This window comes from Schistocerca gregaria, chromosome 7, assembly GCF_023897955.1.
Source record: "Schistocerca gregaria isolate iqSchGreg1 chromosome 7, iqSchGreg1.2, whole genome shotgun sequence".
NCBI lineage: Eukaryota > Metazoa > Arthropoda > Insecta > Orthoptera > Acrididae > Schistocerca > Schistocerca gregaria.
The window spans coordinates 84,173,714-84,191,721 of NC_064926.1; positions in this window are offsets into that span (position 1 = coordinate 84,173,714).

An 18,008-nucleotide genomic window follows, 5' to 3' on the forward strand; every position below is an offset into this window, starting at 1 on the left:
TTGAACCCTAACTTCTTGGCCTTCTCTGATGACACGTCGACGTGGTATTAGGTGATGGACTGCATCCAGTCGGTGCATGAATCAGCCAGCTATCATCTACGACAACTGTCTGCCGCGGTCCATGAGTTGGCTTTTTAGTCACTCTTCCGGAAAAGACGTGCTGCCCCTAGTCAGTTGCGGCCAGATGGAGTTGTGATTTTGTGGTGTACCAGCGACGTCTTGCTTGCAAGCTCTCTGTGCGACACTGGCGATCTGGGTCTACACTTGATGCTCTGGCGTAGCTGCTACGGAGGGCACGAGCGTCGCCTACTCCGATTGTGCACAAAAACTGTTGTGAGGGTTGCGGCTGATGCCCCTGGTCACCACAGCATGCACAGATCTGGGGGAAGCCCAACAGGGTGCTCAACAGGCCACGTGCGAGACTGGTGGGACGCCAGGCGTTTTCGTTGGGCCCGGCGCCGACTGACAGTGGACGCTGGCTGAATACGCTGCTCAGGGCATCATGAGGGTGCATCGACTCCACTTTAAGACACCGGAATAACGATACGTGACAAAAAACTTGTCCTTATACAGAAATCTGCGCAGTTTTACAATCCAAAGTGATGTGGTCAGAGCACCGGTCCATAGAAATTGTTTGGTGTGGCCAGGTGGCTTTCCTGGAAAGTAAGAAAGCGGAACGCCGCTCTCAGATCTCTGTAGGGAAAGAACGCTGATTTAATTTTAGGTTTTCTAGTCTCCCTTTGCAGAAGCGATGTACCAATAAGATGATGTGGTGTCCACATAAAGTGAACATCCTCCCGCTTAGTCGAAAATGTGGGGAGAAACTACTCTGACTGCTCATAAAACATTGCCAGAGAGACTGTGATGGCAGGCAGCTTTTTGAGAATTACAGGTGTGGGAAAGTACACACTGGCTGTGAATGATCAGTTATGTGGAAGCAAACCAGGAGGGAAGGTGTACATTTCACTCCAAAGATCCCAGATGTCTGACGTTTTCGAAGCCTTTCTTGAAAGTCAGCAGTATAAGTGATGACAGCCTCCCCATTTATACTGCATGAGGTCGTGGCGTCACTTAGCTGCAGTATGATGGCACAGCACCTGGCCCACCAGTGGAGGCTAATTTCAACACGTTTGTGGCACAAATCCGTACTTAGTCATCCATCAAGGTGTGACAATTTGCACCATGTTTCGCGTAACTGGATAAATACCTTTGATCCGTTTAGAGACTTTGGATACACCCAAGACTTGTTAGAATTTTCGTTATATTTATAAATTTACTTACGACTTAGCTGAACACTTCTCACAGTGCTCCCGTCACAATAATTATCTCGTTGTTCAGCCTTTGCCAGTAACACTACCACTTCGTTTAAATTTGTGCAGATTCACTTCTTGCTTACACAACACAGCTATTGAGGCATGGAGTCTTTCCCATTTCTCGTAACTGCGGTTGGTTTGTGCCAGTAAAACAAACATTATACAAAACATTTTAATTTATTTATTGAAACTTCCTGGCAGATTAAAACTGTGAGCCGGACCGAGACTCGAACTTGGGACCTTTCCTTTCGAGGGCAAGTGCTCTATCAACTTTTTTTTTTATATATTTCCGCAAAGGCCTTCTATTTTTATTCTCTTTTTTTTTTTGTAACATAAAGGAGTATACAGTCTCACCATCAGCAGCAAACTCTTTTTTTTAGTCTTTTTTTTTGTTTTTGTTTTGGGGGAGCACAGGAGAAAGAAAAACAAATAGGCTGCAGATAGAGAGCTATGTGTGAAAGGGATAAACATGTATAAGGAGAAAAAACTTAGAAGAGGAGGAGAAAAGAGAAGTGAAATAAAATAGGAATACTTACCGCGCCATGCTCCACTTTGGCGCGCCATCAGAACAAAATGCATTCTATCATTGACCGTTGAAGGGGAACGTGGGATCGTCCAGTCTTGGTTGGCAATGTTCGTTGAGATTCCAGCTTTGAGGCGGGTTGGTGAAAATACTCTGTAAATAGTTCGCGAAAGTGGCCCGATAGTGTCGATGTCGGCGAAGGGTGTGGTGACGTACTTGGAGGCGTGTCCAGAAGTCCACTGGATCGATGATGTCGTCCCGGAAGAGGTAGTTGACAGCCATGCCACTGATCCATGTGACGGCGTGCCACTTAGCCGGTGGAAAGTAGGTCGTGTCAGGATATATCATTATAGTAGGAGAAACATGATGTGGTGGTACTCGGAGGTAGAAAGCCACAATCTTCTGTACGAGGGTCCAGACAGCTGCTGCTGGCCCACACTCAAAACGATGTAAATCTGTATCTTCGACATTGCATTTGAGGCACAGGGGTGAGTCCACCAGTGCAATACGATGCAGTTTCTGTCTTGTAGTATACTTGCCGTTGACGAGAAGGTACCACATAGAGGTGGTGTCAGTGGTGTGATATGGTTGGTGGATCGTTTTCCAAACTGTAGGCCATGAAACCTGAGGTTGACGTGTTTCGGCGGGGCTGTGTGGTGGAGACTTTCGGAGAAGGCGGTAGATGTCGCGGGTGGTCGTCTTCCTGGTCCTGGGGAGCTCGGTGCATATGTAGCTGTACTCCAAAAAGAAACGGCCGATATGTGACATCGGAGGTGGGATGTGCGCCAAAGACGTCGGTGGGCGTCTCGAAACAGGTGCGAGCTCGGTCGTCAACATTCCAGTAAAACTAGCATTTTGGCTTTTCCATAACCGGAGCATAGTATTGGTGTAAAGTGCCGTAGTCCTGGCTCTCACATTAACCAGGTCGAGGCCACCGTCCCGCTTCGGTAAGGTGAGAGCTTCATACTGGACTTTGAATATGTGTACAGAACAAATGAAATAGCCGAAAGCCGCCTGTAATCTGGCCGCCATTGTCGCAGTGATGGGCAGAATCTGCGCTATATGGGGTATCCGGGTTGCCAGATGGTTATTGACGAAGGTGACTCTCTGGCACATATTCAGCGGGCGTAGAATGTGATTTTGTATGTTGGCCCGGATGCGTTGCAGCAGCGCCCGATAATTGATCGCCGAGGTGCGGCGAATGTCTCGCGTGTACACCAACCCGAGAGAGCGAAGAGTGTCAACCAGTTGAAATGGGACGACGCTGTCTGCGGGAAGGCCGCGGCCGATCTTCATGGCGCATGATTTTGCCACGTTCATAGCGCTCCCTGCCCCTTCACTGTAACGGGTAATCCACTGCATTGCAGCTTGTACGTCGGCCGCTGAACGTACGACGAGGGCCAAGTCGTCCGCGTAAGCTCGGCAGCGGAACATATGATCCCGGAGTGGAATACCTGTCAAACGTCGCCGTAATCCGCAAATGAGTGGTTCCATCGCAATGGCATAAAGCACCGTCGACAAGGGGCAACCCTGCCGTACTGAGCAATCCGTATAGGTTCTGTAAGTCTGCCGTTGACGAGAAGTCTGGACGTTGCTCCACGAAGGAGCCGCATAACCACTTGCGTGAACGTCGGGGGAATTGCCATTCGGTTCATCACTGCGTTCAGGAATGCATGATTGACGCGGTCAAACGCTTGTTTGAAGTCGATGGAGATTAAAGCGCCTGGCAGCCTCGAGTGTGTTGCCACAGCGATCACATCTCGATATTCACTGAGGGCTGTCTGTATATTACGATCGCCGCCTAAGGATGTTTGTTCGTGGGAAACAATGTCTCGTAAGACATGTTTGAGTCGCACTGCTAGAAGGCGTGTGAAAATCTTGAAGTCGGAATTGAGTAACGCGATCGGCCGATAACTGTCGAGTCGTGTTCCTCCTGCGGGTTTCGGGACTGGTACAAGTAAGCCTTCCATGAACATTGGTGGCGGGTTCGCCGCGCCGGAGAAAAGTTCCCAGTACATGTCCCTCCATCGTGACATCATCAAATCTTGGAGGGTTCTGTAAAATTCGAGAGGTAAACCATCCGGGCCGGGAGATCGATTCAGAGACCCTTTAGCCACAGCGCCTTGGACGTCGTCGTTGGTCATTTCAGAAGTCAGGAGGGTAGCCGCTGCTGCGTTTAGAGTACCAAGTGTCTCCTGGGTAACCTCAGCAATGGCTTCCGCACCGGCAGGTACCTCTTGATATAAAAGTCTATAGTGCGTTGTGAATGCATCCGCAATGGTAGCTTGCGAAGTCAGCCGGCGTCCATCAGGTAAGTCTAAAGTTGTCATTAAAGCCTGTCGGCGTCGACGAACATTTTGAATAATATGATGCATAGAAGGTTCTTCACCGTTAATCCTATCTTGGCTGCGTGCTCGTACAATAGCTCCCTCTAGACGACATCTGGTCAAGGTTAAAATCTTCGCCTTAATGCGTTGAGCTTCTTTTAGACGATCCGGGGATGGAGGTTGATCCATGAGTTCACGTAGAGCGCTATAGTAGAAATCAGTTGTATGGTGATTCCACCTGGCTTTGGCTCTTCCATAGTGTGTCAATGTGCGTCGGATGGCCGGTTTGGCGCACAGCAACCACCACTGCAGTGTGGTCTCGTAACGCGTAATTCGTTGAACACAGGTGTGCCACGTGTCGGTGACCTGTTGTCGACATTCAGGGTCCCGCAGTAGTGCTACATTGAGTTTCCAAGGTCCTGCACTGCGCCATATAGATTGTCGACGTAGGTTCATGGTACAGATGTAGATGTCATGATCCGAGAAGGCAGACGGCCAACGTTCCGCGTCGAGGAGAACTGATTTTAGAGCGTTAGAGATGTATATTCTGTCAAGTCGGCTGGCGGAGTGGCTCGTAATGTGTGTATACCCCGGGCGGTCGCCGTGTACCACTCGCCAAGTGTCGAGGAGACGAAGGCGGCGGACGAGGAAGCGAAGTTCCGGACATGTGGTGAAATGGGGGTATTGGTCTGTGCGCTCGAGAACGCAGTTGAAATCTCCACCTACGATGAGATGATCGTATCGGCCGAGGAATAAAGGTGTGATATCTTCTGCGTAGAACTGGGAGCGATCCCTCCGTTTATCAGTGCCCGATGGGGCGTACAGATTAATGATTTTGAGTCCGTCAACTGTGATGGCCACCCCTCGCGCTGTTGGGAGGTATGCGACATCGGAAACTGCAATCCCTTCTCGGAGGAGGATGGCTGCGCCTGTGTGTTCCATAGCTGCAGGGGCGGCGTACGTCTCATATCCATAACACCCAGCCCAAGTTGCTGTCCTCAGTTCTTGTAACAGGGCGATGTCTATGTCCGCTGCTCTTAGCGTGTCACGGAGCAGTTGAAGTTTAGCGTGGGAGCCGATATTATTAGTATTGATAGTAGCTGTTCGGTACGCCTGATGGGAGATTCGTGCTGCCGATAGGGTCGTAGCTGGTGAAGATTGTTGTGGTGGATGCTGGAAGTCCATAGAAGTCGCAGTAGTCGCCGTAGAAACTTCCCCCATTTTAGTGTTGGTCTAACGGAGGAACAGATCTCATTTCCGCATCAGATGGAGGTGGGAAATCCGTGTCATCCGCCCATGAAAAATGTCCGACAGGTTTGACATCGGCGAGAGGTGGCAGCGCCGGCCGAGTCGGCTCAGTTGCGTCGGTGATAACAGGCGTGCTATGTTCCATGGCTTCAGGGCGCGGGGCTTGCGCACGCTCTCTGTTGGACGGTTCACCGTCTTTTGGATAACGCGTCTCCGTGGCAGAGGAGAAAGTGTTATCGTGTTCTCCGTCAGAGTGATGTGCCATCTCTTCGTCCTGCGGAGGGGGCTCGATGGTTGATTCTGATGTCTTGCGGCGTTTTTTTCGTCGTTTGGGCGACTTCTGCTTTCGGCAATGAGTTTCGGTGTCTGAGGAAGGAAGAGATTCACGTCGTTCGGGTACAAAAGCCGCGGGTGCTATGATGCGGTCGTCATTCCCCAGAACACTCTCACTGGCATCCTTGTGATCTTCTAGCGTGGGTGTGTCCGGCTGTTGGACATGTTCACGGGCGGCATCGTCGGTGTCAAGGTGCTGGGACGCCTCCGAGTGTATCGGACCAGAGAGATGCTCATGAACGGCGTCATGTGTGGGCTGGACGTGCAGTGTCGCCGCATAGGTGACTGGAAGGGTGGTCGTGGTTCTGTCGGTGTTCGTATCGTCGGGCCTTAGTTGTGTGATGCGGCGTTGGAGGCATTCATTACGGACGTGGCCTTCTTTGCCACAACCGGAACATGTTCGAGGTTGTCCGTCGTAAATGACCACCGCGCGGCAGCCGCCGATAGAAATGTACGATGGAACGTGCCGTTTGAGATCGATTCGGACTTGTCTCACACCATTAAGCACCGGATACGTCGTAAACTGTGCCCATGTGTCGGCTAAGTGGCTCTGGACTTTTCCGAACGGGCTTAGCGCCGCGATGACTTCATCTTCTTTTACCTCGAAAGGCAGTTCGAATACACGGATCGTCCGAAGGCCAAGTCCTGTATGGTCGACATCCACAGGCCCGACGTTTCCGTCAGAGTGCCGAAATTTTAGTCCATGTCGCGTCCTTTGAATAATCTCATTGCAGGCAGCGTCAGAAGTCATCTTAACATAAACGACGCTGCTAATGATCGATAGGTGTATGCCGATGAGTTCGTCACGGGGGATCTTCACGTCTTCGCGTAGGAAGCGTTCGACGGCCAGTGCTTTGGGTCGTGCGTATTCATTTGAGAAGGTGAACTTAAGAGTGTTCTTCCTGTAAGAGTTGGCCATTAGAGCGTGTTCGACTGAGAAGCGCTGTGACGACGATGTAAACAAAACACTCCGCGGGCGCAGCGGCGTGGACGGCCGAGCGCGGTGCGCACTGCTGCCCTGCCGAACGCAGACTGATCAACTGAGCTACCGAAGCACGACTCACGGCCGGTACCCACAGCTTCACTTCTGCCAGTACCTCGTCTCCTACCCTCCAAACTTTACAGAAGCTCTTCTGCGAACCTTGCAGAACTAGCACTCCTGAAAGAAAGGATACTACAGAGACATGGCTTAGCCAGAGCCTGGGCGATGTTTCCACAATGAGATTTTCACTCTGCAGCGGAGTGTGCGCTGATCCGAAACCTCCTGGCAGATTGAAACAGTGAGCTGGACCGAGACTCGAATCGGAACTTTTGCCTTTCGCGGGAAAGTGGTAGAGCACTTGCCCGCGAAAGGCAAAGGTCCCGAGTACGAGTCTCGGTCAAGCACAAAGTTTAAATCTGCCAGGAAGTTTCATATCAGCACACATTCCGTAGCAGAGTGAAAATCTCATTCTGGAATTTATTTATTGATCACGGTTTTAATTTCATCTGAAATGATTAATATTGAGTGCTACATTAAAAGTAAAACACCTCCTTTTTCTCGTTCCTTTCCTACAGTTCTCATAGTCATGCATTATATGTTTGATTATATCAAAAATATTTAGCAACAGTTGACGTCACTGCTAATTTTATGAAACCTAAAAATATGTACCGAGCAAGCAACAATCGTAGCGAGTACCCACGACTTCGAATTATTTTAGTCGTTGCAAATCCACACCATGCAGCCAGCGCCTTACCGACGTTACTGACAAACCCGCTGTGATTCATATGTTTCCATTTAGGACTGGCCACCAGTCAACCTAGGCGACGACTTGTTCGTCGTCATCGTAACAAAATTAATGGGTGTGCTGTTAACTTTCGGTCTCCAAGTACAAGGTAGTTACATTTCTCAGTGATAGAACGTGGTTTTCCTGGTCCTTCACACGATTATTATCTGCGGGAATTCATGCAGCAGGAGTCAGTTGCGCTATGATTCTAGTTCAACGTTGACCCAGAAACTGGCTGGGTGTAGCTGTTCTAAGGTCGGAGAAAGGTAATGACATAGCACTTCCAACAGTATCAAGCCCTGAAATGTATGCCAGAGAAAAATCCAAATCCGACACACATTTTGTGATAGCCAGTGTATTTTTTCTAATTGCTCTGTTGCATCCTCATACATTAAAAAATTATTGCCTCATAAATTACATTCTTAGCCGAGAGTATAGCATGATTACGTTTCCCACCTGTCCGTGAGCGATCCTAGGTATCACAAGCGTGTTAACACATATAATCAAGTAAGGTAAATAATGATGCACCCTTACACACAAAAATTACTGTCTCAAAATATACATTCGTGACGGAAAGTACACTCCTGGAAATGGAAAAAAGAACACATTGACACCGGTGTGTCAGACCCACCATACTTGCTCCGGACACTGCGAGAGGGCTGTACAAGCAATGATCACACGCACGGCACAGCGGACACACCAGGAACCGCGATGTTGGCCGTCGAATGGCGCTAGCTGCGCAGCATTTGTGCACCGCCGCCGTCAGTGTCAGACAGTTTGCCGTGGCATACGGAGCTCCATCGCAGTCTTTAACACTGGTAGCATGCCGCGAGAGCGTGGACGTGAACCGTATGTGCAGTTGACGGACTTTGAGCGAGGGCGTATAGTGGGCATGCGGGAGGCCGGGTGGACGTACCGCCAAATTGCTCAACACGTGGGGCGTGAGGTCTCCACAGTACATCGATGTTGTCGCCAGTGGTCGGCGGAAGGTGCACGTGCCCGTCGACCTGGGACCGGACCGCAGCGACGCACGGATGCACGCCAAGACCGTAGGATCCTACGCAGTGCCGTAGAGGATCGCACCGCCACTTCCCAGCAAATTAGGGACACTGTTGCTCCTGGGGTATCGGCGAGGACCGTTCACAACCGTCTCCATGAAGCTGGGCTACGGTCCCGCACACCGTTAGGTCGTCTTCCGCTCACGCCCCAACATCGTGCAGCCTGCCTCCAGTGGTGTCGCGACAGGCGTGAATGGAGGGACGAATGGAGACGTGTCGTCTTCAGCGATGAGAGTCGCTTCTGCCTTGGTGCCAATGATGGTGGTATGCGTGTTTGGCGCCGTGCAGGTGAGCGCCACAATCAGGACTGCATACGACCGAGGCACACAGGGCCAACACCCGGCATCATGGTGTGGGGAGCGATCTCCTACACTGGCCGTACACCTCTGATGATCGTCGAGGGGACACTGAATAGTGCACGGTACATCCAAACCGTCATCGAACCCATCGTTCTACCATTCCTAGACCGGCGAGGGAACTTGCTGTTCCAACAGGACAATGCACGTCCGCAGGTGTCCCGTGCCACCCAACGTGCTCTAGAAGGTGTAAGTCAACTACCCTGGCCAGCAAGATCTCCGGATCTGTCCCCCATTGAGCATGTATGGGACTGGATGAAGCGTCGTCTCACGCGGTCTGCACGTCCAGCACGAACGCTGGTCCAACTGAGGCGCCAGGTGGAAATGGCATGGCAAGCCGTTCCACAGGACTACATCCAGCATCTCTACGATCTTCTCCATGGGAGAACAGCAGCATGCATTGCTGCGAAAGGTGGATATACACTGTACTAGTGCCGACATTGTGCATGCTCTGTTGCCTGTGTCTATGTGCCTGTGGTTCTGTCAGTGTGATCATGTGATGTATCTGACCCCAGGAATGTGTCAATAAAGTTTCCCCTTCCTGGGACAATGAATTCACGGTGTTCTTATTTCAATTTCCAAGAGTGTATATCACGATTACGGTTCCCGCCAGTACGTGATCGGCCCTACGTACGAAAACCGTGTCAACACTTATAATCCAAGTGAGGTAAATGATGAAGTAACGTAAATGGTAAACGAAATGTCTGCTGCAAGATAATTTGCTGAACGATAATTTGCTCATTTACACGTAGACCCGTGAATATGCTCTACACATGATCATCGCAAGCAGTTATACATTTATACTACAACATTATGCAGGTTGCTATAAATAAACTTATGAGATTCTTCTGGGAAGATAAACGGCTTCCTGTCACGATATTATTACTTTGGTCAAGCAGTTTCTACAAGCAGTATTGGGACTTTTCATTATGGTATGCAAGCAGGACTGCAGTTGAGAAGCATCGATGAGCCGTTTCCATCAATAGGCAAACGTAGGTGGCGCAAAACTGTGTAGCGGACGAAGCTTAATGTTTAGGCGGCAAAAAGGGACGATGTAATAAGCGATAATATATGTATTGTAGGCATTGGTGTTATGTCTATGGGAACTCCAGCAAACGTTCTGTTAAATGTGGTTTTCATGTACGCGATACCATTGACTTCACAGTACAAGAAGTAAGCTGTTTCAAAAGTGCAATTGTTTGTGTGGACTGCATGTGTCCTGGAGCGATCTTATTAGTGACATCATCATACTTGCCAGTGATGTTAAGACACGCCCCATTCCTGTCCCCCCCGTCTCCAGCCTATCAAAATCCAAGATCGCTATTACGGAAAAAATCCAAGGTGGCGGAGGTAGCTCAGTTATGCTCTATACTCAACGCCTCATCCCTCTCTCCAGTCAATCACAGGGAAGTGTTAAAATAAGGCAGATAGTTGCAATATAGATACAATACACAAATAAAAAATTAATTTTAAAAAATACACTGAGGAAACTAGGTCATTTACCGTTTTTAACTCCGGCCTTTTTCCTCTCCAGCCAGACACAGAGAAACAGTAAGCTCAGACAGTCAGCTGTCTAAAAATGGTGCCAGGTTCGAAGATAATCCTGAATAGGCATGAAGATCAAAGATATGCATTATTTCCTTCATGACAGAGATATTTATATAACATATCATTAGTGTAGTACTACCATGACGTACAAAGATGATAACAAGTTTTATTGTGTCCGTAACCTTCGCTTGATAGTCACAGATATTTAAGTACGATATTTGCTTATGAATTGTACTCACACACACACAAACACACACACACTCCGGTAGACCAGTATTTTATGTATCAAATTCTTTACTCCTTATCTCTTTTAAAAGTAACGCAGTAAGTGTATGCAGAAGTGGTTAAAGAGATAAATGGTTCAAATGGATAAAAGGTTAAATGATGATACAGCTAGATGGTTGAATGGGTAAAATATATAACTAGTTAAACAATTAACTGGGCTCGCCTGTAAGTACTGTACTCCCTGCACAACTTATCTCTAATAGAAAGTGATCATTTCTTCTCTCTCTCTCTCTCTCCCTCCCTATCTCCGTGTCTTTCTCCTTCAAACTGTGCCTTATTACTAAATTTATTCCAAAAGATCACTAGCAGTACTTCCACATTTGCTTCATCATTTCTATGATTCATACGCGAAAGTAAATTTTTCATCTCTCGCTCTTTCCGACTCTAACTTGTCATTAAACATCGTCTCTCATGTGTGCCCACACAACATTCTAAACGTAAAGAAATACTCCCAGTAGCTAACACCCACTTCACTACGGGAATTACTGTTTACTCAAATTTTTGTGCCGATTTCAAAAAAATGAGTAACGTCTAGAGCTTTATCGTTAGTAAAGCATACACACAAGAGCCGGCGCATGCGCACCCCCACGCGCATTTTTTTGCCTTTTGTTCAGAACAAATATCAATCTGAATTGCTTGCACTATGTTCAAAAGTAGTATAACTATTGGATTTTAGTCATCTGAGAAAACGTGTTATGAATGTTAGTGCCGTCATTTGCTAAAAGATACAGTTCTTGCGGTGGCCATTGCGTAAATTATCTCTCGCGAATCGTGTCCTTATAACACATGGCCCAGGTGGGTGTAATGAGAGAGAGAGAGAGAGAGAGAGAGAGAGAGAGAAAGACGGTGCATGTGAAGTGGTTAAGAGTAGCTGGTGTGAAGCACAGAAAGTTCACTGCAAAGGAAAAGTCCCATTGGTAAGAAGCGGGGCATGCATTGCTGTCAGTCATCCAGCTACAGCTACTTCCCAATGTCGCTGTACAAAGAGACACAAAAATGAGATTATTTAGTATTTTTGGTAAAGCAATGAAAAGCAATATATAAATTCATGTACCAACTATTTATTAATTTTTGCGTATATTTTGCTGAGGAAAACAAGTCTCTTTATGTGTGTTTAGTGCAGTTTTAATGAAATTCATCTTCCTTTTGGGCTTTTAACTTGAATATGCATCCAAATCTTCAAATTCTCTTCTTGGAAGGTACGAGAGGCGGAGACGCTGAGTCGTTTGTAACCTCGTACGATCTTATCTCTGAAAGAACTCTGAGCGATGAGCACAAATTCTGCCTTATCGCGATCTTTAGATGATATAAGAAATCTTGATAGTTGCAGTGGAACAGTATTCAAAGTATCAACATTGCTTCCTCCAAAGTCGAAAGTGCTAAATGTCCCTGAGGTGTTAAGGAGGAAGACGAAACCAACTGATGAAAGCTTTGCTGTGTGTCTATTATTGGAAAATCTGGACACTTTTGTTACTGATATTGGCAACATAAATTATACCATAGTTGGCACGCTCCTTACCAAGATGAATTCAAATGTGTTGCAGATTATAGAACCATTTTGTGACAACATAATACTTCTTAAAATGTGTCATCAAGTGGACTATCAAAAATAGTTGGCGAAAGGATGCTCTATACGAAGGAAATGTGTGACACATGTAACCATTATCTACGTATTAAATTCTTCACATTCATATCTTTGAGATACAGAATCAATACAAAACTAACATATATCCGACGCGGGGACGACAGTGCTACAGCAAGAGATATACTGGGAGAAGCACCGGAAACTATTTCAAGGAAATATGAAATCATGTGGCCTATATTAAGAGGAATTGGCTTGCACTACAGTGGCTGTACTAATACATGAGTTGCCTGGGATATTGCAGCAGATTCATGTAATCATCTGTTACCTTACGGACCTGGATATAACGCTAGATTTTGTTGGGATTTTAACAAAATGAAGATGTATTATCACGTAACACCAAAAACGACTCCTGTGATAAGGAGCCTACCGAGGAAATAGTAGTGTTATAGTGAACGACGATAAGAAATTTGTAATTGACTGTTAACTTAGATGAACTCCAATTATAAATATATACATGGTGTCACAGATTTGAAGCTTAGTACTACGAATATTTTTTCTTTGCAAGCGTTGTCTTCAGATGGCTAAATGAAATGCTCAAAATTTGTACTGTTAGCTTTAACACCAGCTCTAAACGCCATTTGATGGATTGTCTTGGGTGTGTTGTATTTACTAAAATCCATCTTGAACATAGCGACAAAGAATGTCAACATCCGCAATCGGTCTACAATTTACATTCCTCCAAACGTAAAAATCCAATAAACTGAGATCAGTAGATAGAGCAGTCCAAGACGTGGTTGCCCATGATATGTCCATTTATTTGGGAAACACTGTTTTAAATGTTATCCTACATGCAGAGCAAAATGAGGTGTTGCCCCATCGCGTGTGAGCCACATGATCTGATGTAAGTGTAGTGGAACTTCTTCCAGCAAAACTTTTAAATGCTGGAGCCAAAATTCACACTTTACTGCTACAGTCAGCGTTCAAATTAATCTGCCTCCAATTACGCCAGCCCATACGTTTATGCAAACTGTCGTTGATTCTTGTTTCCAAACTGTAAAAGGAATGTCATCCATCCGCCGTGTCTGGAATGTATGTGTGTTCTGTATGATACAGGTCAGGACTCTGTGCAGGCCAGTTCATTACAGGCCATGCATTGTGAACAGGTGCTCGAACGTGTTGAAAGATGCAATCAGCATCCCCAAATTGTTCTTCAACAGTGGAAAGTAATAAGATGCTGAAAGCGTCAATGCAGGCCCGTGCTGTAACAGTGCCACGCAAAAGAACAAGAGGGTGGAAGCCCCCTCAATGAAAAACACGACATACCGTTACACCACCGCCTCCGAATTTTACTCTTGGCACTACATACGATGGCAGATGACGTTCACCGGGCATTCGCCATATCCACACCCAGACGTCGGATCAGCACATTGTGTACCGGGATTCGTCACTCCACACAACGGTTTTTAATTATTAAATCGTTCAATGTTTCCGCTCCTTACACCAAGGGAGTCGTCGTTTGGCATTTACTGGCGTGATGTGTGCCTATTACACATTACGACCCTCTTTAACTGTCGGCCGTCTCTTTTGTTAACAGAAGAGGTCGGCCTGTACGCTTTTGCGCTGTACGTGCTCCTTCACGTTTTCACTTCACTATCACATCGGAGATAGCGGGCCTTTGGATGTTTAGGAGTGTGCAAATCTCACGTAGAGACGTATGACACAAGTGACACCGAATCACCTGACCACGTTCCGCGGAGAGCCCTTTTCTGCTCTCTCACTATGTCTAATTATTACTGAGGTCGCTGATATGAAGAACATGGCAGTAGGTGCACCTAATGTGAAAATCGTATGTTGTTTTGATCTCATAGTATATCAGCACTTACCTTAAATACATGGAAAGTGGCCATGCGTTAGTGTACCACAAGAAATGAATAGATCCAGGGACGTTTACCACTTCAGAGGATACACGAAAATTTTTTTTATAAACACCCCGTTCGATCTGCTTGAAAAGGGTGGTTGCATTTTCTATCAGTGCGGTGGACTGTACATTGTTCACCTAGCAAGAGAAAATATATTTTTAGGTACTGAAAAAGGCCGAATAACTACACCCAGCCGTTTGAAAAATCTGCGAATTTAACTTTTAGACTGAAATTTAGCAAAAAATGTGGTGGAGAGGAGATGACAATCTACACCCAAGAAAACCTTCAATTCCGTAACCATATTAGTACATAGTCCACTGCTCGTGGTCTTGCCGTAGCGTTCTCGCTTCCCTAGCAGGGCGTCCCGGGTTCAAATGGTCCAAATGGCTCTGAGCACTATGGGACTTAACTTCTGAGGTCATCAGTCCCCTAGAACTTAGAACTACTTAAACCTAACTAACCTAAGGACATCACACACAACCATGCCCGAGGCAGGATTCGAACCTGCGATCGCAGCGGTCGCGCGGTTCCAGACTGTAGCAGCCACTCCGGCCGGAGTCACAGGTTCGATTCCCGGCTGGTTCAGGGATTTCCCTGCCTCGAGATGACTGGATGTTGTGTCGTCTTCATCATTATCATCATTATTTCCCATTACGGTCGGAGGAAGGCAACGGCAGACCACCTCCACTAGGACCTTGCCTAGTACGGCGGTGCGGGTCTCCCGTATCGTTCCCCTACGCTGTGTCACGGACTATGGTCTTCATCATCATCATTCATTAATACATAAAAAAACAAAATTAAAATCCGTGAATGCTCATTGCTAGAATAACTGCTGGAGGAGACAGAGATGCTTGTTAAAGCTAAAGAATACTGATAAATATTAGATGCGTTGGGATTTGGGAACATAGTTTCTATGTATCTGCCAATTTTCTGTTTAGACGCGGAACTGCATGATACAGACACAAATTATAAAGTAGGAAAATAAGCTGGATGTTATTAAAGTATGCAAAACAAACGTATGGAAAGAATCCTTTTCTGTGTGTGCAGTAATACAAATACTGTACAAGAATATTTGTTTTCTTATTTGTTGGCCTATTAAATTTTTGACATGAAGTTGAAAAGTAGCTGAAACAAGATAGCGAAAGGCATTGCATGGCCATTTTCTTAAGTACAGAAGATTTCTTTTCTCTGTAATATCTGGTTTTAATGCTGTTTAATGAAGCTAACTGAGTACCTGGCGTTGCCCACTATCCCATCTCTTTCTTCTCCTCTCTCTGATCATCACCTTCTCTCTCTCTCTCCATTTCCTGCACTTGTATCTCTCTGGCCATGAACGGCTCTCATGCCTTCGTAGCCATCTCCCCTTTATTTCGTCCTCCTCATATCTCTGCTCACTTCTTCCTCCACCCTCTCTCAGTCCGTGTCCTTCTACTACCTTTATTTGTCCCGCTTCCCTTTATCTCTCCATTTTCTCTTGCCTCCCTCTGTGTCCAATTCGTCCTCCCTCATATCTGTGTCCGTGTACTTCTTCCCCTTGTCTGTCCTTTCATCTGATCTCCCGCCCCCCCCCGCCCCCCCCCCCCGCCCTTCTCTCTACGTGATCACCCGCAACCCAATAGGAAGTTCGTGGTTCTTACCCCAAGAGTATTTACTTCTTGGCAGTAATACGCGTACCTTGGTGGAAATCGATCCAGATGTTTAGGAGCAGCTATTTAGCAGCAGCTTTGCCATAGTACGAGCGTGTCACATATATCGCACATATATTTAAAATATTCCAAATATATTTTTACGTAAGTTTTACCTATGTCTGTGGCGATTTTGTCCTGCAGTTTCGAATTCATACAGTCCAATTTATGTAAAGTCGTATCTTCTGAATAATGTGCCATATAGTGATATAATTTCATAGATACATGCAATGGTACATTTTTATACTGTCCGCGAAATGCGTTGTGCATAGAGTTAATAGTGAAGACGTAATAAATAAAAAACGTTGTAAATGGTGCTTCATTTTTTTACGCATCTCAGTGTTTATCACGTTATATCTCTTGAACTATGTGTCTCAGCACGATATAGTTTTGCACATACATCTAGTGGTATATGCGATTAATGTCTGCAAAACTTGTCGTCAATGCAATTAGTAATAAAGGAGTAATATATTAAAGTGTCATGCCTGATGCCACATCTTACTCCATGAACAGCGAAAATATAGTCAGCGATAATCATTCTTTCTTTCACCTTTTTGTGAGAATTGTCAGCGAGAAGAAGTTTAATAGAGGTTTGAAATGTGTTAAGTTATTTGCAAGTCACTAAGTGTTCTCATTCTCTTATAGTGGATGAATCTTCTTCTTCTGTTTCCTATCCATTCCGGATGTTGGCAACCATGTTTGCACTGCTTTTCCTGTTACTTTCAGCTCTTAATAGCTCTGTAGATGTTTTAGAGTTCTACGTTATGATGTTCTTAATCCAGAATATTCTTCTCCGGCTAACGCTTTCTTAGCTGGTATTTTTCCTTGCAGGATGATCTGAAGGAGATAGTATCTGTTGTCGTTCCGCATGATGTGTCCCAGGTATTGGATCTTTCTTGCTTTCACGGTGGTCAGAACTACTTTCTCTTTCTTCATTCTCCGTAGAACCTCGGTATTTGTGACAGTCGCAGTCCACGGTATTCTTAATATTCTCCTGTACAGCCACGTCTCAAAAGCCTCCAGCCGCTTACCCAAATACTCTGTCAGGGTCCATGTTTCAGCTCCATAGAAGAGAGTAGCGTAGAAGTCTGATCGTCGTCATTGCAAAGGCATGATTTTTGAAAAGGTTACTCATCTTATTGCAGACAGCACTGGCTTTTTGAGTTCGAATTCTCACCTCATCAGAATGATCCCACTGGTCATTTATTTTAGTACCAAGATATGTGTATTTGTGTATTTCCCTATTTTGGCACTAAAATCTCCCATAATTATTGTAAGATCTTTCTTCGGTAGCTGTTGGAAAACAACTGAGATTTAGGAATATGTTGAGCAACTTCTTCATAATATGGTCTGTTGTTGGAGCGTAGACCTGAATAATGTTCAGTTGTGCGGGTAGAGCACCTATTTGGAGTAACATCAATGTCTCTGAAACAGGTACACAATTAGTGACAGATTCAGCGTTTGCTTTCGATACTATAAATCCTACTATCCATTAGATGTTCCTGGGTAGTAAGTTTTGTGTTCACTGATGTTACATGAACCTGAACCTGGCCATCGCATTTTAGTCCATTATCTCAATGCTCATTTCTCGGAGTGCACTGATGATCTTTCCATCCTGAGCCATAGTCTTCACATTCCATGGACTTATGTTTAGATAATCTTCAGGCGATAATCTCTTCTTTGTGACAGTGTTGCTCAAAACTGCCCCCCCCCCCCCCCCCTGGAGATCCGATTGGGGGACTTGAAACCCTGGCAAGTATGGTTTTCAACACAGTCATGATGTGTAACTAGACAAATCCATAGGATCTTTAATGTGGTGGTTTCTAGCTGCCTTCCACATTCTGATGCTGTTGACCAACCTGGTTCTTCCGCCTTCAGGGACGAGTTCTTATCCCAAGGACGACAGAGTGCCCCATCCTTTACCTGCTCTTCCCCCTCCATGGAGGCCGTTGCCACTTGGTAGAAGGGGACCACTTATACCGGTGGTCACTCAGTTTTAGATGCAGTTTAACGTCATGCCTGGGATGAATATAGTATGCGAATTTGCCCACCTTGAGCTACA